Source organism: Stegodyphus dumicola, chromosome 6, assembly GCF_044657685.1.
Source record: "Stegodyphus dumicola isolate Sdum_Otavi_A_Nest chromosome 6, ASM4465768v1".
Lineage (NCBI taxonomy): Eukaryota > Metazoa > Arthropoda > Arachnida > Araneae > Eresidae > Stegodyphus > Stegodyphus dumicola.
The window spans coordinates 23,345,190-23,369,717 of record NC_140773.1 but is presented as its reverse complement, the minus strand read 5'-3'; the positions used below and the strand labels follow the sequence as shown (position 1 = coordinate 23,369,717).

The 24,528-nt window shown below is 34.1% G+C and overlaps 1 protein-coding gene across 4 annotated transcripts in view; it reads right to left on the bottom strand.

Moving 5' to 3' along the window:
- Positions 1-24,528, bottom strand: part of LOC118187817 (uncharacterized) — a 514,341-nt gene that overhangs the window by 186,886 nt on the left and 302,927 nt on the right. Inside the window, exon 1 of one of the 4 annotated variants that reach the window (XM_085818179.1) lies at positions 1,954-2,124. The exons of the other annotated variants lie outside the window; for them this stretch is intronic. The gene's annotated coding sequence lies outside the window, so the exon portion shown is untranslated. Of the gene's footprint in view, positions 1-1,953; positions 2,125-24,528 lie in introns of those variants that run through there. 4 annotated transcript variants of the gene reach the window in all.

The window sequence follows — 24,528 nt, the reverse complement described above, 5'->3', positions numbered from 1 at the left end:
ATAAATGTGGTTTTGTCTTTTTTTCTAGTTCGTACCCATAAAAATAGAAGAAACCACACACACACACACACACACACACACACACAAAAAAAAAAAAAAAAAAAAAAAAAAACTTGCATTGACAGAAGGACACCTACAATATTCCCAATTTGTTCATTTAACAAGCTGTGCTTGCAAACTATCAAATTAAAGATTTACAGAAAAATATTGATGTTAAAAATCCCAATGTCTTATTAAGATAAAGAGATATATTTATTTATAGTTCTAAAAATATTAAATGCTACTTTGGTACACATTTAATAAATCAAGATTTAGAAAGATTTAAATAATGAATAGACATTAGTTTACAATATTGCCAAAAAATACTGAAAAATGGTAATTTTTATGAACACTTTTAATGCAGATAATTGCATTTTTTAAACTAAGAAATGTAAAAGCTGTTGCCATATTTCATAATAAAAATCACTTTATGCTTTTAATAATTTTTCTTAACCTTATGAGTGCATTTTTTAAACTAAGAAATGTAAAAGCTGTTGCCATATTTCATAATAAAAATCACTTTATGCTTTTAATAATTTTTCTTAACCTTATGTTACATACTTAACCTTATGTTTAGCCTAAAAGGGCAATTTTCCCAGAAGGACTTGTTCACTTCCACGCCTATCGAATTAATTTCCACCTTTTCGTTGCCCTGCGTTGGCAACACGCTTTTTGAGATTTGTCGTTCGTAGAATTCGGTCGCTAAAAGCGTAGCTGACCTATAACGGTTGTAATTCCTATTTTATAGCTTATCTGTACTGCTGAATTATTACTAAATGTTTACGTATGAATGTTTTGTTATTAAATGTATTCAGTTTGGTTTAAATAGACCGAGAGTCGTTGAATTTATTAAGGATATTTAAAATCTAAACGACATCATCCATTTTGGCGCCATTCTAACACAGGAACGTAAACAAGAGGACTATTAATTTTGTTTTGGCACTTTAATAAAAATTAAATCCGTCCTGCGCTATTGCTGCAGAATTGAAGTAGAATAAACTTTAAGCATCTAAATTTATTATTAAACTGGAATCAAAGCAAGGCAATTCCTTTGTAATATTAATAATTGCAACTGTGTATAAGAGATTTAACAGAATATCTAAACGAATCAAATTTAAAATAAGAATTGATAGTAGAATAAACTCGAAATATATAAATGCGAAAGGAAAATATATACAAAATTATACAAATAAAAATTAATCTCCTTTTACTGAAACTATGAACAATGAGATTTTAATATTTTTGTGAAGAAATTGAGACGGAGTAACGCATGAAAACTATAAATACTCTTTAATAGGCATGTTCAATGGCAACCGAGCCCCTTCCATCTTTTTCAGTTTGATGCTTCTAAAATTAATGCATCCGAAGATATAGATTACTCACAAATACATTAATGACCACCTCAGTTGCATTACATATGCACAGTAATAAATCAAAGATCCTACTAAGGATGGCTAATATTTCCACTGGAAACGAAAAGCAAAGATTAAGTGAATCTTTTATAAGACACTCTTGGTCTTCTGTGGAGGTCGTCGCCTCAGAGAGAAGGCGTTTAGTACTGAAGCTTATTTTCAAAGGAAATCCTCTTAAACATATGGGTATATATACCTCTTAAACATTATGGGTGATACAATATAAAGAAGACACAGCGAATCTGGCATTAAATCAACAATTATTCATGGTATGAAATTGTAAGCCCATAATTCTTATCACGTATTTCGATTTATGATTCTTTAGCTACAAATTACTCAAATTATAGGAGTAAAAAAATTAATTTTTTAAAATATAATTAATACCATTTTGAATCCGCAGAGCAAAAAGTGGTTTTCTTATTGACAATTACAATCTAAAGTTTAAAACATAGGCAGATTTGAGAGCTTTTCTAAATTTTAAAACTATTATAGTTTTACTTACCTATAATAAACAACAGAAAGGCAATCGAATTTCGAAAGTACAAATTTTATATAGCGCCAAAAATTAGCATTTTTAATATCGACTATTTTATTGCTGCCTCGAAAATCTTTTTATCTGTATCCTTTATTCCTATTTCCTCCTTTATTCCTATAAAATCCTTTATTCTAGATCGTGAAACTTAATGTGATGCCCTTCATAACAGAAATATAATTCCACCGATTATTTCTCACAGCTAGTACGAAAAGGATATATTCCCATCACTGTTTCATTTCCAAATGGGAAATCGTAATTGGAACTATACATAAGGCCATGTATTAAGAAAAGAATGAAAGCTGGTGAATGTCACCCTTAATTAATAACTGATACGTTAAGGAAATGAAAATGATGTGACGGAAATGGAACAGGAACTATTACGTAAAGTACTTCCTCAGTTTCGGGGACAAATAATATTTCAGTTTAAATCTTCGCAGAACTGATTCTCAACTCATAAAAGTAGTATAATTATACACGTACTTATTTATTTGTTTTAAGAATATGTCTTACAGGGATTACTGACATTTTAGCAGCTATAAAATTTTATGTTCGCAAAATTAATATTTGCTGTTTTGAGAAAAGAGAATGAGAAATTGTTAGTCCAAAGGGGATTTGTCCCTGAGGGACTATTGTTTTCGTTTTGCGATTTTGAGTCGAATCACTCTGAATGTCCGTTTCATGTTTCAAACTGTTGCCACCAAGTATTATCGTCCTGTATTATACTTGAAGAAATTAAATAATAAAGAATCTGCATAAATGTACGTATGTTCCTCGCATTGTGATAAAATATAAGGTACCTAGAGGCATTCAATTTTGAATGACGTAATCCTCCTGCGAATACGGGCATCTGGAAGCCCAAATTTGAAATTTGGAATTTGTTTTATGATCGATTTCACATTTTGTAAAACTTTAACGAACGTTTGATTAATAAACTCAAAGATTTCAAAGCGAGCAATGGCAACGGTTCCAAATGTAGCAGATGTCAAAACGTATTAAAAAATAAAACAAGCTAGTGGTTTCAAATTGGCGACCCGCGGACCTTATAACGCCTTCCAAGAAATTTTATACCGCCTGCAAATACATTTTCTATAAATTAGTTAGCATTATGACAAGAATTTGAAGAAAAAGTTTAAGATTTTTAATGGTTTCGAATATAAATTTATATTATCTTCCTTACTAAAAATCTAAAAACGGAGCTGATTAATTTATACCGTGACATAAACCTGAAGGATTTGTAGATAAAAATTTAATTAACTTTTACTAGTACTTATCAAAAGTTATTCAATCTTAGTTACGAATTTAATAGTTACGATTATTTATATTGCAGTATTTGACAAATATTGCAATATAAATAATCACTTTGTTTGGCAGTACATTTACATGTGAACACTTTTTACCATAATTGAGAATTACCAAATCTTCGAAAGTGCCGATGCATATCGACAATTGGTGATGAAGATAGTTTCTAATATTTCCCAATTTCTCCAAAGTTACAAATGATATGAAAATCAAAACGCCATGAAGTGTTGTAGCTGAAAGGTTTAGTAAGAAACAAAGAAGTTTATAATTATTTTCACACAAGTATGCGATTTTTCTGTATGCTTCAGAGAAAAATGTAATAAATAAAAGAACGATAATACGTTGTCATAATTTATTTTGTATCTCTTAGGAAGTTTTCGCATGTCTCTTTCTAATTTAAATTAAAAGTAAGATTAAAAAAAGGGGGGAAAGGGGGAAAGAAAATCTGAAAGGTTTCAGATTTTAAATTACGTCCAAAACGGTGTTTTTTAACATTTTGTGTGTTATCTTTGATTATTAAATATCACGCTCTTCGCAGTTAAACCATAAAATTCAGTTCAACAGCAATATCGCAAAATAATTTTAAACTGAACATATCGTTAGAATTTCCGATACACAGTCTCACGCGCTGGAGATAAAAATGTTTTTTTCTGTAAAACATTGCCATGGCTCGCTTTGAAATCATTGAGTTTGTTAATCAAAAATTCGTTAAAGTTTTACAAAATTTGAAATGGATAATAAAACAAATTCCAAATTTCGGCTTCCAGATGCCCATATTCGCAGTAGGATTACGTCATTCAAAATTGGATGTCTCTGGGTACTCTGGGTTGTTTTTATCACAAAGAGAGAAACATACATACATTTCTACAGATTCTTCCTTATTTAGTTTCTTAAAATATAATCAGGGCGATAATATTTTGTGGCAACAGTTTGAAAAGTGAAACGGACATTCAGAGTGAGACGCAAAATCGCAAAACGAAAACAACAGTCCCTCAGAGACAAATCCCCTTTGAACTAATAAGTTACTTAGTGGTTACTTCAATATAGGGGGTTAGCTATCAAAACGTTTTAATTTATTAGTCAGAATTTATAATGTCTTATAGATACCAACCTTTAGATTCCAAGCAGAAAATAAGTTTGAATTTTTTATTTGCATCACTTTTATACGCATGTTTTGACAAACATTTAGTATATGTATTTAAATTTAGTTAATAAATTTTGTTAACACACACACTAGCACCAAAAAAAAAAAAAAAAAAAAAAAAAAACTGCTAACGATAATAACTGTTGCCCGTTGGCTAATTTTAAATCGCGCATTTTGCCTGTGTGCAATTTGAGTTTGAAACAGACCACCACCATACGCGATCATTACCTTTTTATTTATTACTAGCTGAAGTACCTAGCTTCGCTCAAGGAGTTGATATGAGATTGTGTGGTGCTGGAATAAAAGGATAAACTTTAAAATTTAAGAGATTTTTTTCTTTATGGAAAACGTATCCTAACTATTTACAATACTTGTTTATAAAACAACATTTTTCATTTTGTTATCCGGGGTATATATGCAAACATTTTTCGAATTTCGTACTCAAGACCAAGCTACGTATATCAGACCGTGAGAAAAGTAGGAGTCTTTGAGGTTGATGCCGCAATGTTTTAAAGTTTGTCCTTGCGCTTTGTTGATAATAAAACTATAAGGTAATTTGGATTGGATTGGATTATTTAGTTATGGCAAAGCACACGAGGGCTATCTGCCTAACGGGAGGGATGTCTTCGTGAAGGACTTTCTAAGGGAAACTGGCTCGTATACACGTTACACATGGGAAAAACCACGAAAACGCCCATGCAGCCAGTCCGTCCGCGGGATTCGAACCTCAGACCGAACTACCAGTGTTCAGCGTCTTTACTGCTCGGCCGCTGATAGGCTTATAAGCTAATTTGATTGGAAACTGCAATCTTTTAAATTGGAATGGAAGTTCAGTAGATATCACTGATATTCTGGGAGTAAATACTGTGTATCGTTTGGCCTTTCCATTCATAAGTTCGGCTTCGATGATGTTATTCGATAGCTGTTCGACTACCATCCTTGTTCCATTACATAGTTTTGGTGAGTTGAGATTTCTGAGTACTATCATCGGAGATCCAATTTTCTGTCGAAGCCAGTGTAATAGCATTCTTGTTACTTGCAAAGAGTTTAGAAATTCTGTGAGGAAATTAACACTTCCTTCAACGTTTATCATCGTGGCAACTGATTTGCATATTCTCTCTTCACCGGGAGCCCCACCCATACAAAAAATGCTTCGAATAATCCACAATGTTCCAGGACATTCCACAACATTCGAGAGTGTTCTGGAATGTTAATCTGGGATATTCCCGAACGTTCCAGACTATTCTCGAACATTCCAGAATGTTACACCATGCTTTCGAATGTTCTGGACTGTTCTAGAAATCTCTAGAGGGTTCAATTTCCAGCCGTTATATCTTCAAAAGCACGCCCTTCAGGTAAAAACGGGAACCTTCCTCATTAATGGGGCATAGAGGGCTATGGGTGCTGCCATTCGAAAATTTTGAAATTTTTTCACCGTAACCGTAGCCGTGAGAGCTCTATTGTTTTAAATTATCACTATCGCTAGACATACCTTCAAATAACAATATCTGAAATTTCATTTCGTTTGATTGACCAGATAGGCTGTTAGTGGTTCATATATCGGGAAAGTTTTTTTTATGACCACCCTGTGTTTGGAATCACATTTATCTCCAAGCTAAATACAATAAACTAAAACACTGCAAATGGCAGTCATAAATTAAACCAATTTAATATTTCTAAATATTTTCTCAGCTGACTCCCATAAATCTAAATGCTAGAGTGACAGACGCCTCCTTATTAACACTCTCAATAAATAAACCTTAAATAAACAGAAATTAATTCAGGATGCAGTGAAATCCCCTCTCACGAGTAATAAATTTTACCAGCAACTGGTATTTCCGAAAATACAGGCACCCGCAAGAGAGGCACTGAATTACCGAACCTTTTCGTCCCGCAAATTTTTTTACTTACTTTCCTTCATTTATTTAGTTTCGCATACGCCTAGAGAAGACGTTACATAAGAATTAAGATAATAATAGGAGAGTGAACAATGTGAGAGCTCCTCACAAATAATTGTATATAATTTAAAAATTAAATAATAAATAAAAATTTATTAATTAAAAGTTCAAAAAGAAAATCTGAAAGGTTTCAGATTTTAAATTACGTCCAAAAGGGCGTTTGTTTAACATTTTGTGTGTTACCTTTAGTTTGGCAACAGTTTGAAAAGTGAACCGACATTTATAGGATCACGACGCAAAATGCCAAAACGAAAGTAATAGTCCTTCGGGACTCAAATCCCTTTGCACTAAAGAAAAAAAAAAAAAAAAAAAGTTCAGCTTTTAACAATCACTAAAAAGGATTTATTAAGGTTTTTTAAACTCTCACTGAGCTCGTAGTCATCCAGTCTACTGCAGCATTCACACCTGCTAAACCATTTTTTTTAGCTTTATTATTAAGCATCATTTTCTTCGCATTTACGCCATACGCAATTCAACAGAAAAGTTACACAAATTTTAAAAGAAACATAGCAGCGTATGTTTAGAATCAACGATCCAGTGTTAAGCGCTAGCATCCAATTTTATATTTTTTTTTTCAGCTTTTTTGACAATTAATCATATCAGAGTTCAGTTTTCTTAGTATGATGGGTTGCAAAACTTTTTTTTTTATTATTATTAATATTTCGTGTGTCAACTTTATCAAATATCATGTTCTTCACACTTACGCCACATATCCGACAGACACTTTCGCTCGCTGGAGATAAAATTGTTTTATTATATTGTTATAACTAATCGCGAATAAAATATTCAGTGCCTGATGGGGATCGGTGCTACGTATTCTGCTACCTCGTGCCTTCCAAAATTAAAAAAAAAAAAAAAAAAAATGTCTCTCCTTACTACTGTTGCCCAATGTCTTCCCTAATTTCTAAAGCTTTTTGTCATTTATATTTTTTTTATCTCGGTGCTTCTATAAATCCTAGAAAATTTCATGTCCCTACATTCTTCCCCCGGTGCGGCCACACCAGTTGCACCGATTCTGACACAGCCTGAACTTTGTAGCATATCTAGAACACAATATTCCTACGAAATGTCCAAGCGCGGTAAGATAGCTTCCCCGCAAAGCAGGTTTAGGGTTGCCAGAAAATGCTAAGGAAAGGTAGGGTTGCCATAGTTGTCGAGAAATCGCCCATTTGGCGACATGCTATGGAGAACCTTCTGGAACGAATTCGTACTGGTTAACCTCAGAATGTTCTCGAACGCAAACCAAAAGCTATATAAGCCCTGCTGGTACGCAGAGAGGGAGTGTCTCGTCTAGCGAGTCGATCGCGAGTCAGTTACCAATGCCTAATCGAGTGAGTTAGTCAGTGAACGAGTGTCTCGTAGTCGAGTGCCGAGTTCGTCGTCGAATGTATCAAGAGAGTCTTAGTGTATCGCGAGTTAGTGCAGCGTCGAGTTTTAATGTTAGAGTGTGCTGAGCTTCTAGAACGACCGAACCGAGTCGAGAGCATCGCGAGTTGTAACGTGGAGAGTCTCGAAAGTACGTAGAGTTCCAATAACGACCGTGCAGAGTCAGGAGCTGCTAGTGCTTTGCCGTAAAACTGTCTTCACCGTTATAGCCTGATAGTCTGGAGGCTGTGTTGCTGATTCTTTCAGCGTGTTTATAGTAGTTCCTCGACAACTGTAAACGTCCTTCTGGAGCTGTTTACAGGTGTCGTCGTTATTCACTCCAAATCCATGAACCCGTACGTACGTAAGAAAAACGTAACAATATAATTTCCAACTGTTAATAGTTTTGTCTACTTTTATGTATTAACTATCAATATGGAAAAATTAAAAAGTACAGAGATTAAAATCATCATTATCTGCCTGAAATACAGATAGACAGACATATCTAGAAAGAGAGACTGGAACGCCAAACGATACAGAAAACCAAAGTGCATTGGCTATCCCAAAACGTATTTTGTAGAGAGGAAATTCAGTTATACTCGATACTGTATTTTTAATGAAATAGTTTCGAGATCGAAATTTAATGTTTGTCATAGAGCTCTTTAAATATGCATTCTCTTGCATATAGAGCAGCGCAGAACAATTCATCTCGTATAGTTCCCAAACAGATGTCGGCGAATTCACCCTTCTGGGGATCAAGCAGTTGATTTCCATTGCAAGTATTCCAAATACAATACGCTTTACGATTACTGAATAGTAAGGGACAGAAATCCAATTTTCCAGTTAGTTGGCTACGGATTTATTTCAGTCACGTATATGCCAACATTCCTTCGATTTCTAGGGACAGACAGATATCCGAAGTTCGGTCCAATCACTAAGTGATATTTAATGAAAGTATTAAATAAGAAAAAATTATATATATAGTATAACAAATATAATACCATGAAAACTGTGCATTTTTGTTTATATATATATCATTTTTGTTTATATATACATAATATAATCAATTAATCAATATTGTTTAGGAAATAAATTATATATATATATATATCTTAATTATATATATATATATATATATATATATATATATATAATCTTAAATCCATTTAGTGCGAATACAAGTTATTACTACTTGCGCAATTGCGGCAAAGTTAGTTAATAATAATTTATTTCCTAAACAGTATTGATTAATTGATTATATTATCTCCTAAGTTTAATTAAAGTAGAATTATTTTAAAAGTGTGAATCCATACTGGCAAGTTATATTTTGAAAGATGTTTTGAAGTAATTTGAAAGCCAAATGTTAATAATGTTTTAACGGGGACTGGAGTTAAATCATCATGAAGAATAAAATTTAAACATGTAATCATTGTCATTGATCGGAAATTAGTTGACTTTTCAAGGGGAACAAACCAACTCCCGTTCAATGAACAATAATTGATAAAAATACGTAAATACGAAAGTGTTTCGTCTTTACTCGAGTTATAAGTTAAAAGCAAATCGGCAATTCTAGTCAGGCCAAATATTTCCGCGAATAGAAGGAATTATGAACCAATTCTGATACTCAAAGAACTTATTCTTATGAAGCATTTTAGTCAATTCAATTTGGAGTAAAAATCAATTACTGTAGAGAAATCCTAAGTAACTCGAGTAACCGTCCCCGACACTTTCATGTTTATGCATTTGAGTACTATATTATTTGTAGAAATTAAACATTGGAAATTGTCATTATGAAATCGAATTCAAAGTAAATTTGAAATAAACATAGAAGATTACAAAATAAGATAAATAATGCAAACTTTGTAAAAACAAATCAAAGACAATTTAAAAATAATATAGAAAATAATATAAATAAGATCAGTGAATGTACATGAAGATATAAAGGCCAGAAAAGGTATTAAATAACTTACATTCTTTCTAGTGGGGGAGTTGGCAAAGTGTTCTCTTCGTGTCTGACTCATAAGTGTAGGGTGTCCGAAAATTCTTAGCGGCAGTGGGGGCTTTGAATAATATCAGTCGGTAAGACTTGGGTAAAGTAATTTATGGTAGTGGTGGGACTTGGAATTTTTGAGGGATATTTTGTGGAGTTCTTATCTGAGTGAGACTGTCTGTTAAGATATTTTTGAAAATACTAGTGAATGATATAAATTAATCTTTAATAATTTTGTTTATATATATATAATATAACAAATATAACATCATGAAAACTGTGCATTTTTTTATTTTCGGTTATAAGTAAAATCGTAACCTAGCAAAATAAAATTTATAGACACGATTACGCTGTGAAAAGTGACGGATGTGCACAACAGAAAGAATCTCGATACAGCTCTTGCAAAATTATGCCACTTCATGAAGCATAAAATCTTTAATTTATTTTGCAGCCGCCCTGACGCATAGCAGATTCTCAATTCGCCAAAGCATAAAATCCTTTCTTCCACAGGCAATCAGTCTGTTATTGATTTGATTAACAAGTCGAGCGATTCAAAAGCAATAAATGCCCGGTACAGTTCTGTTATCCGGACCGGATTCACAAATGTATTAATGTATGCACGTGTGTATGTATGTATATGTATATGTTACCGTGAAAGACCGAAATTGGAGAATGTCGACTTTCACCGGAGAATATTAACATTCACCAAATACGTCGGTGAAAGACCGAATATTTCACTACATTCTTGTATATTCGGACTCTCACCGGTGTATGTCGACAATCACAGATATGCTCTGGTGAAAGTCGAAAAGGGAGGTTATAAAGTGCCATAATAGTTTAAGTTGTTGCAATAAATAAGATTTGAATCACATAATTTAGTAAGTTTTTTATTACTGTTATTTTATTTTCTCATTTAGAACGTACTGTATAATTAAGTAACTTTTTAACTTCTATTATTTTCCTTTTTCATTTTGAAAGTATTGTGTGTTTTAGGTTCTCATGTTCTTAAGTTCTTATTTCAAGTCTCAAGTGCGTTTATTCGCGACTGAATGACGGAGAAGAAAATATAATATTATTATATGTTCAACATTCACCATTAGTACATGGTGAATGTCGACATTGACCGGTGTAAGTCAGAAATAAGAGTATTTGGAAAATATTTCGGACATACACCAAGAGACTATGTGAATGTTGACATTCACCGGTGAAAGTCGACATTCTCCAGATTTCGGTGTTTCACCGTAACATATACATGCACATACATTCGTACTCACATATATTACATGCATACATGAACACATACTCTATACATGCATACATACATTTCTGATATTATTTTCCGTCCTGATAACAGAACAGTACTAAATGACCTTTTTTTTTTTAACAAAATTAAATAATTTATTTTAAATTTTTAATAATGTATCTCACTGAAATAAAAAGCATTTAGTTCAAACCCCAATATCTGATAAGTTTTATGAATATTTTTGTTGTTATTAATAAATAAATATTAATAAAATGTGTTTCTAATACTATAAGTTCCGAAAATAGCACACATTCACTTTTTAAAATTTTCCTATTGTTTTACATTTTATTAGCCCAAAGGGACAATTTGCCCCGACGGGCTATTAACTTCGTTTTGGCATTTTGCGTTGATTCGCTATAAACGGTGACTCACTTTTTAAATTGTTGCCACCAAATATTAAAGTTCTGTATTACATTTAAAGGAATTAAATAATGAAGAATCTGCATAAATGCATGTATGTTTCTCGCATTATGTTAAACAACTATAGTCATCAAATTTCGAATAACGTACGTCTTCCAAGATATGGGCATTTTGGAAGCCCGAATTTGGAATTTTGTTTGATTATGTATTTCATATTTTGTAAAGCATTTATCAGTTTTTGATTAAGGAACCCAACGATTTCAAAGTGATCAACACTGTACGGGGAAGAAAAAAAATTATCCCCTGCGCTCGAGACATTACATCGGAAGTTCTAAAGATATGCTCCTTTAATTATTTTGGGATATTGCTGTTGAAATTAATTTTATGGTTTAAGTGCGAAGAACATGATATTTAATAATAAATAAAGGTAACATAAAAAACGTTAAAAGCGCCCCTTTGGGCGCAATGTAAAATCTGAAAGCTTTCAGTTTTTTTTTTTTTTTTTTTTTTTTTTTTTAATTTTTTCAACTTTACCATTTAAAACACTTCTGTAATTGGAAGTATGGGACTACAACCAAGAGCTGCGAAAATAAAGGTCGGGTATGGACTTTAAAGCCGGATAAGGGGGGGGTTAAACCGCAGAGCTGCCTTCCACCTAGAATATATCTGGGTATACCCATACGAAATTGAGTGCCAACCCAGCAGGGAGATGCCAGAGAGGACCATCCCACGGTAACACAATTCCGTGGAGACGGCAAATTTAAAGTTCTATTTCTGAAAAAACAAAGGGGGGTTCACAACATGGGCACGGTTACGGGGCCATTAAAGAGTTGCTAACATTCTATTGTCATACTACATAAATCAAGTAATATGGGATTACAAATGAATATGAAAATACTTACACTGTTGTTGCATTACATATGATTAAGAGGTAAGTGCGTAGATTTATATAGAATTACAAAGTAAATAATAGACATTCATATGATATTGGTACAATTACATATATACACTGACTACCAATAAGTATTTGGACACCTATGCAAATGACGATATCTGCGGTCCTAAGGTACGTCACGGACTCTGCCGGTATATATCGTGTAGGAAACAGCATCGGCTTTAGTCGCATGCAAGATGCCTCGCAGTTCGGAGCTCTCTGATTTCGAGAAAGGTATAATTATCGGGTATCACAAATGCGGCCGATCCTTAAGGGACATATCTAGCGATCTGAAGTAGCCAAAATCGACAGCCTATGTGATTAAAAACTGGAAGGTGAGCGGTGATTGTCGGAATGTGCCCCAAGTCGGCAGACCAACGAAACTGGGAGAAAGAGACCGACGAGTGCTATCCAGAGAAATGGAAGAACTGCACCCAACCGATCGCCCTCATCCGCGAGGAGTTTCAAATGGCATCCGGGAGTATTGTTTTAATGAATACCATCCGTAAGGAAGCACATCTGCTTGGTTTTCATGGTCGTGCTGCTGCCCATAAGCCTTTGATCACAAAGTCCAACCGCGCTGCTCGGTTAATGTGGTGCAAAGCACATCGAAATTGGGCCGTAGATCAGTGAAAACGGGTTCTTTGGAGTGACGAATCAAGGTTCACCCTTTACCGTTTGGATGGCAGGGTCTGGGTCTGGCGTCTACCTGGAGAACGTCTCCTGCCAAAATGCATTGTGCCAACAGTCAAGTTCGGCGGAGGTGGAATTATGGTCTAGGGGTGTTTCTCCTGGTATGGGCTGGGACCCATTCATGGTAAGCTCAACTCCGATGCCTACTGCACTAGTTTAGATGACAATGTGCTTTCTACGTTGTGGCAGTTTTACGGGTTGGACCCCTGTTACTTTCAGGACGACAATGCCAGTTGCCATGTTTCGACGTTAACCAAGGCTTGGTATGGTGCCAATGGAGTTCATCGAATGCACTGTCCTGCCCAGAGTCCAGACCTGAACCCTATCGAGAACCTCTGGGACGAGTTGCATCGCCGAATTCAGGGGTGCACTACCCATGCAAAATCGGTGAAGGAACTTCTATGTCTTCTTCAAGCCGAGTGGAAGAAAATACCACTAGCTGTCATACGAAGACTTGTGGAAAGTATGCCCCGGAGGGTCCACGCTGTAATTATCTCTCGTGGAGGCTCTACCAACTATTGATTTTGAATAAAGTTAGTTTTTCTTTTCTATCACAGGTGTCCAAAATACTTCTTGGTAGTCAGTGTATAAATTCAAACAATCCATAGATAAATGCTAGTGGTTACCACCAACAGGATACAGACAGAACAATGTAGGAGCTTTACGAGTATACATTAGTTGAGAGTTATGTACTGTGGGCTGTCGTTCATGTGCTAGTGCACACCTCCATACGAAGGTGATGCATTACAATGTAACTGCAAGTTGATAATCAGAAGTAAGTAGCCGTGCGGTAGCTAATGTCTTTAATTAGTAAGGTTTGATGAGTCAATGTTGGCCATAGTCTCAGAGATACGATGTGCCCAATTAGCAAATGTCTGCCGGTATGTATACACTGAGCCCTAAGGGCTTTCAAGTGGACCAATATGGATGTTACTGCAAATTTGCACTCCTGTTGCTGGGCTCTGCCCTGTACATTATTACACATTCATCTATTACAGCCTTGATCTTTAGCTGGTCTTGTAGTTTCTTTGTAGTCTGGAACCATTGGGGCCAGTAATTGTCATCAGACTTTTTGACCTGTACTGTGCTCTGAGGGTGCATGAAAAGAAGAGGTGGTCAGCTTTCAGTCACCTACCTCACCACATTCGCAGGTGTCATTATCTACGAATCCAAAGCGAGATTTGTACGTGAGGAATGGAGTCAAAAAATAAGTGTGGGACTGTGTATCGGTCTTGACTTTTGGGATAAACTTAAAAAAGACCCGACGACCCGTAGTACCCTGGGCCGATCTCTGTTGCCACTGAGACAGTAATTGTTCTCGCGTCTGTCTTTTGATGAAAGAGATCGGCTTTAATGTGCCTTCCAAATCGGGCCGAAAGGGGGTGGGTATAAATATTTTTGGTGCTGCCCATTGTAATAAAAACGGGAAGTGCACAACTATAAGTGCCATATAGAAAATTGCAGTGCTCTACGGATAATCGTTTTTTATTCGAGGTACATACGTTCGTACAGACGTCATGAAAAAATCCCTTCTGAATCCGTTTTAACTCCATTGTGTAATCGGTTTTGTAAAAAAAAGAGGCCTTTATTCTGTCCGTACGTACAGACGTCAAGCCAAAAAAAATAAATAAATAAACAAAATGGATTCGGGAACAGTCAAAATGGATATTTTCATTGAAATGTGATACCCGAAATTATTCTCGATTACAGTATTATTTTCTATACTTCGTACAAGGAAGTAAAAAAGGTGAACAAAAAGATATACAAGTTTGCTAATATCTATGTATAAAATCATTATTACATCTCTCGTATATTTAAATGTTAAAATAGGACAACATCTCCTTTCACGGTAAAAAACAAATTTGCATATTTTGAGATAGCAATCGGCAGGTGCTAGCATCTAATTTAGAGCTACAGGTGCAGTGTATGGCGGTTTCTTACGAGGTGAAGCCATTAAATATTGTTTTTATTGAGGCTACAGCTGATATACCATTTAATAAGCAGTTCACATAGGGTAGTTTCAACTATAAAAAGAATATATTTTTTACATTAAATTTTGTTGATCAAAATACACTAAGAATGCATTATCATGATAAATTTTTATCAGATCCAAAAGAGGTATGTTTTAGCGCTTCACCACGCTCCCTGACCAATAAATAAATAAATAGAATAAAATAAAATAAAATCTGAAAGCTTTGAGATTTTACATTACCCCCAAAGGGATTTTTTTAACCTATTGTGTGTTATCTTTATTTATTAAATGTTCTTGCACTTAAACTATAAAATTCAATTCAACAGCAATATCGCAAAATAACTTTAAAATGAAGATATCTTTAGAATTTACGATACACAGTCTCACGCGCTGGAGATGAAAAGGTTCCCTCCCCTGTACAGTTTTGCTATTGCTCGCTTTGAAATCGTTAAGTTTGTTATTCTTCATTATTTAATTACTTTAAATATAATGCGGGGTTCTAATATTCGGTGGCAACAATTTAAAAAGTGAACCGACATTTATAGTGAACCGACGCAAAATGCCAAAACTAAATTAATAGCCCTTCTGGGCTAACCCTCTTTGGGCTAAAAAAAAGGGGGTCACATATTTATTTCTTCCGTGCTACTGGGAAGATTGAAGAAATTGAATTTGTCTTCTTCATATCTCGAAAGGGTTAATAATTAGGATATATATTAGAATTATATATAGTATTGTTCTGACATAGTTATTTTGAAACAAAATCAGACATTTTCTGAAATGATACAACGATTTTTCTTCAATATTTCAATTCTACGATTCAAATTATGCCTAAATATTTTATTTTGTAAAATTTGGTGAGGAAAAAAAAAGAAAAAAAAAAAAAAAAAAATCTTGCTTTCTTTTTTAATATTGCGCCACTTTCGTTGTAAATGAGTGGGGAAAGAAATGTTCATTGTTCATTCTTTCAAATAATTTTAACAAAGTGCGTAAACCCCATTTGGCATTTTTATCGCTTATAACAATCATACCAAATTTCAAAATACGCCAATATATTAATTTATGTATACCTTTGGAAATTTTGAATAAAAATCTGTAACTTTTTCCAGGTTTGCCTAGAAATACATCTACTTTAAGATGGTGATAAAAACTTGATAGGTTATTATCCGAAAAATTTTTGAAAAATTTATAAAAAATACTAAAAAAATTCAAATTTTAAGAACTAATCAGAAAGAAGGAATCAATTAAGTTTAATAAAAAAACGAGATATTAATAATTATATACCAAATTCAATTATATTGAGAAGCTAAAATTTTCCGAGATAATTTTTTGAAAAACTGTGTGATTTTAACAAAATATTTTAACATAATTTGAGTGCTATAATTGAAATATGGAAAAACATAGATATGTCATTTCAGAATAAATCCGATTTTGTGACAAAATACATATGTTCGAACAATGCTATATAAAAATTAATCTAAATTCCAAGTCGCGCTTTCGAGGCATTAAAAACGAAAATTAAATTTTGTCAATTAGAACATTAGAACGGATGATATAAAACTGTGCCTTTTTTCTTGTGTGTGCAGTGTGTAAATGTTGTTACATTGCAGTAAATATTAATCCTCACGCTGACTGATTATTTCAAAACTAAAATTAAAATATACATGACTGCAATATTTTTTTCAAAATATTTAGGTCACAAAACTCACCGGATTAAGGTTAAAAATAAATTTAAACTATTTTCGTTTTACAGTTTTGCCTCGTTACTCAGATTTTGGTTTATCGCCTAAAACGGACAGTAGCTAAAGCAGAGGTAAACACTGAGAGAGGAATAGCACGAAAGTAGCTAAGAGCTTACACTATTTTACGCAATAAATTTTGACGAAATTGACTGATTATTTCAAAACTAAAATTAAAATATTCACGAGAGAATTACTTCTACCTGCTGCCTTCTTGCACGAAAACTACGAAGTATCAGAGGGAAAAAAAAAAAAAAAAAAAAAAAAAAAAAACTTAATTATCCTTACTAATCGATTAGTTAAAGATTATAAAACTCACCAGTAGTATCTTCAAAGTGAAAATCAAAATGATTAAAACTGGAGTACTTCGGTTAAAAAAATTTGCTAGGTATATTTCTACAGAGGAGCAGTTCACGGAGGAATAAAAAATAAAAATAAATAAATAAATAAATAAATAAATAAATAAATAAATAAATAAAAAAACGAAGAAAGAAGAATTTTGATGGTTATTTACTTCTAATGAGAGAATGTTGACCTTACAACTGTCCTTCTGTTTACTCAATGTTAGCAGGGAATAATCACTTTCGTTTAACTGACTTTATAAGGTATTTCTCCCACTTTCCTAGCATGCCTTCTAATGTAGTGGTTCTGCACACTGGGCCAGTATTCCAGAGGTCCGTGGTTCGATTCCCGGCGAAGGCGGTTTGCTAATTTTTCATCTCTTTGGTCTCCAAAAAAATCCTAATGACTCTACAGTGGCGCCCGAACTAAAAGGGTGTTGGATGAGGATTTTTCACACCCAGGATTTGGCGATTGGGTCCCCTAAAAAACCCAGTTGCCCTTTGAAAGGGGGAGTATATAAGGTATTTCTCCCGCCTTCCTAGCGTGCCTTCGTGGTGTAGTGGTTCTGCACGCTGCGGCCGATATTCCAGAGGTCCGTGGTTCGATTCCCGGTGAAGGCGGTTGCTCATTTTTCATCTCTCCTGCTTCCAATTAACCTAATGTCTATACAGTGGCACCCGAACTAAAAGGGTGGTGGATGATGATTTCTCCCCACCCAGGATTTGGCGATTGGGTCCTCTAAAACCCCCAGTCGCCCTTTCAAAAGGGGAGTGTATAAGGTATTTCTCCCACTTTCCTAGCGTGCCTTCGTGGTGTAGTAATTCTGCACACTGGGCCGGTATTCCTCAGAGGTCGGTGGTTCCATTCCCGGCGAAGGCGGTTGCTCATTTTTCATATCGCCTGCTCCCCCTCCCCGAAAAAAAAAAAAAAAAAAAAAAAAAAACTAATGTCTCTACAACTTTGCTCCTGCAGCTTCATCATTTTCATATGTCACAGCTGAATTACGTTGCATGTATGACTAATACAGTGTTACGTTCCACGGATTCGTGGATTTAGAGTGATTGACGACAACACTTGATGAAGCATCAAAACACAATTTATTCGCCAGTATTACACAGAAGAGTTCCAAAGACACGTTTACAGTCTTCGAAAAATTACGATAAAGACGCTGAAACTATCAGCATTACAGCTATCAGGCTACAACGGTGAGGACAGCTTCACAGCAAACCACTAAAGTACAGCTCTCGACTCGGTTCGGTCGCTCTCAAGCTAATCTTCAATCTCAAAACATTACTACTGAACTCAACGTACTCTCAAGATACTCTCTCAGTTACTTCGCGTACAGACAAGGTATATATACAGACAGGGTATATATATTTTTTGGCCCTTTGATCATCCTTCAAGAATAGTGGTAAGAATTCGTTCTAGAATGTTCTCGCTCCGTCTTTGGCATATCACTAATTTTATCGCCAAATGGGCGACTTCGCTCCAAATCTGGCAACCTTGCAACTTTCTGGCAATCATCATTACAGTTGGGCATTTCGTAACAATATAAATATTTTAAGCGCAATAAAAGATATTAAGGCATTTTTTGGCGCCTTAAAATAACAAACAAACAACTCAATAGCACCGCATTTACGAAATAAAGTTAATTTATCCTTCTGGAATGAAGCCCACCATTCAAAATGGTCTGACGCGTCGCATCTATTTACATTTTTCTTTCTCGCGCTACCACTTTTTTTACGCAGCTGTGTTTATTTACTTTCCCGCCTAATTTATGGAGCTATGAGATTACTTTTTGATGCTGTTTTGTTCATTCGCATTTTTCTCGGGGATATGAACTGAGTTAAAAAAGGTATTTCTCCTTCCGTTTTCTAGCAAACAAGAAAGATAAAGTACCTTTTCCACCAGTTTTTCCCCTCCGTTATTTCTTTGCATTAAATTCGCTCAATGTATATTTTTAATAGATGCACGGATATATTTGCCTTGCAGGGCACACAATAATATTGTTTATTTATTTTCTTATTTATTCTGATTTGATAACTCATAATGGAAACAAATTATACTTTTTAAAAAACTTGACGTATAATGAATTATACGTAAAATAATGCTCAAAGTTTTTTTTTTTTTTTTTTGTAACGGCAGAATCAAATAAATAAAGATGGATCTATAAGGTTCTCAATGAAACTTTAGGGTTTTATTAGGCAGAATATTTTCTCTTCCAAGATACGTAAGTATTACGCAAATGAAAACAAATAAATGATAGAAAATATGTGTTTGAATGGTAAGATGCTTAATAGCTATCATAAATGATAACTAAATTCTGGTACCAAAAATGAAATTATAGAATAAAATTTTCTCCTGAAGAAATTTTTAGAACACTGCGTAGAAATGGGATAAAATGAAATGTATAAATATTATCCCATTTCTACGCATTGTATATCCAGTTCAGCAAAGAACGACGTCAGATTATAAGCGAGCAGACTTTTTCGAAGCCAGTTTGTGACAAGACAGTGTCGGTCGTTTTAAGCACAATGTTATTATTTCATTTAAAAGAATAAATATACTTAGTCTTTTTTTATTATTATTTATTGATATCTCACGTTACAGTGAAGCTACTCAATTACAGCTCATACTTACAAACGATTTCTGTCTCTTGCGTACGCAGTCGCAATATAAACCGCACTGATGGAATTGTTCCCAGTAAACAGAGTTCAGTTACTATTTTCGCAGATTTGAAAGAAACAAGATCCTTAATATCAGCGGTCGCCAACCGGTGACTCGTAAAACTTTTTGATGGTCCACAGAAATATTGGAACCTTATTTATATTTTTATAAAGATTTAAGTTTAATAAATGACGAGTAACAAAACCTGTTATGGAATATGAATTATACATTTTTTTTTTTTTAAATTTTAGCTACTACTTCTAGCGAAATTCTTTCTGAATTTAGAGACTTTTTAACTACTTCTTGCAGGTGTATCTAGCGACATTTGAAAGTGAGAGTTGGCATCCATAGATATATTGCTGTTATCAATTATAGCGCGAAGTAGAATTCTCTTTCCTTTTGAATTACAAACATATGTTTGTGGTCGTTAATAATGCAATTTTTCTCCGTGTTAATCGGCATCTTGATGGATTTTTATGAGAGCCATCTGCATTCTTGTTTATAATTACATCACTGGAAGTTTCCGTTTTTGTTTTGTCTATCTGTTGATCAATGACGCCATTGCTGAGCAAGCCATGATTATTATGTTTACAATAATTAAAAATTGGCAGCATAACACTGTCAGTTTCTTGATATTGCTTTGAGTTTGCCGGTTTGTTCTTGCTTTTCGTGAAGTTCCGTTTTCAGTGATATAGAAATGTGAAGCTGTACAAGAAGGTATGATTTTTGTACTTTTCATGCAATTTTTCAATGTGAATGAAATATGTGTAGTTTTCTGATTATTATTGCATAAATGTATTTAGCTTTTTTTTAAAAATTCATATTAGTCGTCCGCCAAGTATAAAATTATGTATGTAGCGGTCCGTAAAGTTCAAAGGGTTGACGACCGCTGCTTTATATGGTAAAACCCTTGTCCCACTAGGCTTAGTTTCAGTTTTATCTAGAAATTACATTAGTAGAATCTTACTTTTATCTAGTAAACATAATTAAAAATTAGATCTACATTTGAGTTAAATCTATAAATTCTGTTATGAATCCATCATTTTGTGGATATCGCGAATTCTAGCAAACGTAGAGTATTTAAAAAGTCCAATTATTTTGATCTTGAATACATTTCTTATCCCGCAAAAGCATTTTTATGACTGTATGGCGTGACACTAAAAAATTAAATGTCATCTATATTTACAAAATGCAAGACCTTTTTCCAGTACGTATCTTGAAGCAACACTCTAGACCAGGGATTTTCAACCGAGGGAGGATTTCACAGTTTCAGGAGGAATGCAGTCAGCTTTTCATTTACCTGTTAAGTATTTAGTTTTATTTTATGAGTATAAAAAAACTACTTTTATTCAGTTTTGATATTTATTAGCACTTTCTATACGTTTTTCTTGTTTAATTTATGGAACACATTAAAAAATAATCTAAATTTAAATACATGTACAAAAATTTTTCGAGTTTTGGAATTGAGGAGGTGGGGAATGATTATCTAGCAATGGTTAGGGGTGCATGGTTCAACAAAGGTTTATAAAAATTTTTTGAACCATTGGTTGAGAACCAATGTTCTAGGACTATTTCGCATAATCCATGACGCCTGGTTAATTCAGTGTAAGAAGTTATTGAAAAAAAAAAGTTGGGAAATCAATGATATTCGTCGCAATGGTAGGAGGCAGAGCACAATAAAAAATAATTTGCATATCCAACGGATTGAAGAAAAGATAAGATAAGAGAGACAACAAAAACTCCGAGTACTACTTTTTATTTACATCTGTCGTTTGGAACAATCCATAGCCTCATTCAAGATGAACTGAATTTTAGGAAAGCATGGCACACAATACATGCCTAAATAATTGATTAACACAAAAGGGAGTCATTTCTTTCAAATGTATATATTTTAAAAACATTATAGAACGGGACGAATCCCGTGAATTTGAACGAAGAAGAAAAAATGTCGATACAAACTGGAATTCTAATGGTGAAACAGTAGAGCATCATTTTGCTTCTGCAGACAAGCATACATCAGAAACTGATATCCCTCATCGCCATCCGAATACATTCAAAGCAATTTTCTCAACTGACAAACTGCCTCTACTCAGCTGGAAAACTGGAGAAAAGATATGGTTACTGTAACCTAGAACGTCTAAGAAATTCTGTTAATTTGATTTTTGTAACCTTGTATATAACTACAGATGCTTACCATCCACCTTTAAGAAAACTAACATTCCAATGGAAAAAATGTTTGTCTTCTAATCAGAAGCGTAAATTTCCTTCCAGGTAACACGACACAGCATAAATATGTCAAAAATAAGAACATCTGTGAGGCATTTTCCCTGTAGTCCAATCAGACTTTTATTTGCTTGGTCTTGCCCATTCAGATTTTTACTTGCTTGCAAAGAGTCTTTCAAGGGACACCAGCGTGCAGCATTACTTTGATATTTCATTAACTTCACAACAGATATACAAAAAATACAAGATAAAAAAAAATACTAATGCACAGCTAATTCATTTTCACAGTTGCAACATATGCTGCTTGGACTTTGGAGCCGAATTCCAATCTCTAACTGGTTGTCTTTCTTTGTCATTACAGAAAGCTTAGACCACTATAGAAATCTTTAGGTAAACATTATGAGGACAAGAAATTATATTGCTTCTTAAAAAAGGCCTAGACGAACTTTTGATTTCTTGAAAAAAGTTATGCAGAACTTGAGAACTAAGAATAGCATTTACATAGATGGAATTTTTAAAGAGGGGCTTACCATGGAACAAAAGTGTTAACGCTCTAGGATATTAGGTTGTGATCAATTCATTTTTACGTTGTGACACGGTTTTTTAATTGATTGTTCATAAGCATTAACCCCCCAAAAAGAGAGTACCTTACATCTTAATTTATTTGGCATTATTTCACTTTGCAAGGTATTTCCTCCTTTCTTACCCTTGTTCCTTCTAGCAGTCGGAAGGTCCGGAATTCGGATTCCTGCATTGCGCATTTTTCACGTTTCCTGTTTCGACAAATCTAATGACTCTACTTTGGGGCCTGAACAAAAATGTGGGAAACGATAATTCATCATCATCAAAATTTGGCGAATGGATTCCCGCTCCTCGATCGCGCTTTAATTGGGGAAGAATGGAAGGTATATTTTCCTCCCCCTTACCGCGTATCTGAAATTAGAAAGCACGTCTGATTAGCAATTGAAATGTCCTCTGAGTTAGAATCCCAGTGAGGGCATTGCACATTTTTTTGTTTTCTGGACAAATTTAATGAATTCACAACTGTAAATGAAATAAAAATATTATTCTTAGCTGTACAGAAACCAAAGCTTTTCATGAAAACATACTAAATAATTACATGTCTCTAGCAGAATAAAATTTCTTGCTTTTCTCCAGTCAATACTACCATGCTCTTCCATATCCGTAATATGAAAAAATGATGCCTTCACCTCAGTTTTTCCTTCGCTGTTCTGTAATTTATAACATTTCGGCAGTTGTGCCTATCTGCGCGAAGTTTTACTTGAAAAAGCGGTCAAATAGCTTATGAAGGAAGAATCGAAAAGAGAGCTGAGATACTAGCGATTTAACAGATAAAAACCAAACCTGATCCTGAATTTTAATGTCTTTTGGAGATCAATAAATAATTCCGACCATTACTTCATTTCACTTGAGATAACTGAAGAAAGGTTATAAATAACAATAGCAAACAATTTTACGCACAAAATGCCTCGACTTTCATCATTTCTAGCCGGGTCGGACCTCGGCTACAATTACGTGACCAAAGAAGCGCAAATGTAACGTGGTCAGGTTTTCTTTGGTTTTTTAATCTTCTAACCCGCCAATAAACAGATTAATCGAAAACAAATGCTCTATTCTTCTCCAAGCGAATCCCTCCTGATGGATTCTATGCACGCGCGTAAATAGCCATTCATCTATCTCTTCGTATTTATAATTAACGCCCAAGGCCGAAGCATCGCTTTTCCTGATTCTGTTTTTGTAACTCGACCTTGCGACACATCATCCACAAGAAAGAATTCGAAATGCCTTTCGAAGTGGACCGGAAGCCGGGATTGCTTTTGGTGAGAACGAAAAGAAGCAGCCACAAATGTATTCGAATGCTTTTCTCTCTTTCATGCCTGGATATATTCTTCTTTTAGTGAGCGATTTCCACAAAAATTCCAATTAAGGAATTGTTATCTGCTTCTTAACTGCATATTGTTCCATTTTATTAAAGCTATTATTTTACTTTTCAACCGCTTGAATATAGATATGCGACAGATGATTCACATGCATGTGCTTTTGTTTTATTATAAAGATTTGCTAGGGTTAGGTACGTGTTTATTATGCTTAACTGCCAATTAACCGGTTTGGGGATTAACCGGACCTTCTTAAATTTTACATTAACCGAGTAGGTCCGTTTTTCAATTATCGCCGTTGTGTTATCATTATTTGACTATGAATAACTTAAAGAAATATTTTATTATGAAAGGCTAAAGCTATGGCAAAAAATAATTACACTACATGTTGTTTTAATTTACATAACCAAATGAACTTATTTTGTAAATTCAACTGCTTAAAAGTATAAAATCGTTATTAGTATTTTTTATTAATTATCATATATGTTATAATTATTCCTCTTCCGAGTTCTCTCCCCTATTATTGGATTACCGTGATTTTGGATTAATCGTGGACGTTATTCCCGGTTAATTACATAAGTTTACTGTTAAATCTATAACAATACTAAATATATAAAACAACATTATCACTATTATACAGCGGTTCTTGTAACTTTAA